Source organism: Mastomys coucha, unplaced genomic scaffold, assembly GCF_008632895.1.
Source record: "Mastomys coucha isolate ucsf_1 unplaced genomic scaffold, UCSF_Mcou_1 pScaffold15, whole genome shotgun sequence".
Taxonomy (NCBI): domain Eukaryota; kingdom Metazoa; phylum Chordata; class Mammalia; order Rodentia; family Muridae; genus Mastomys; species Mastomys coucha.
The window spans coordinates 71,230,366-71,230,802 of record NW_022196897.1 but is presented as its reverse complement, the minus strand read 5'-3'; the positions used below and the strand labels follow the sequence as shown (position 1 = coordinate 71,230,802).

Sequence of the window (437 nt, the reverse complement as noted above, 5' to 3'; positions counted from 1 at the left end):
CAGGTTTCCAAATCCTCGGTTCGTGGAACCCCACGCAGGTAGGAGCTGCGGGACGGCATCCTACACCATCTCTCCAGCCCATGCGCACAGTTTTGAGATGGGAATTATACTCAAACTCTGTACACAGCTAGCAGTCTTCCTCCCTCCACCACGTGTTAGGATTACTACATGTGCCATAATACCTGACTCATATAAACAAATGTTTTAAAGGTTTTTTTAAAACATTTTTTAAAGATTTAGTTATTCTTATTTTACGTACATTGGTGTTTTGCCTGCATGCATGTTTATGTGAGGGTGTTGGATCTCCTGGAACTGGAGTCACAGACAGTTATGAACTCTAATATGGGTTCTGGGAATTAAACCTGGGTCCTCTAGAAGGGCAGCCAGTGCTCTTAAGGGCAGAACCATCTCTCCAGCCCATAAAATTTTTGTTATCT

At 43.2% G+C, this 437-nt stretch overlaps 1 protein-coding gene across 1 annotated transcript in view; it reads left to right on the top strand.

Moving 5' to 3' along the window:
• Window positions 1-55, top strand: part of Clp1 (cleavage factor polyribonucleotide kinase subunit 1) — a 9,811-nt gene extending 9,756 nt beyond the window's left edge. The window contains exon 4 of the transcript XR_004118671.1: window positions 4-55. The gene's annotated coding sequence lies outside the window, so the exon portion shown is untranslated. The remainder of the gene's footprint in view (window positions 1-3) is intronic.
• The last annotated feature ends 382 nt before the right edge of the window (window positions 56-437 follow it).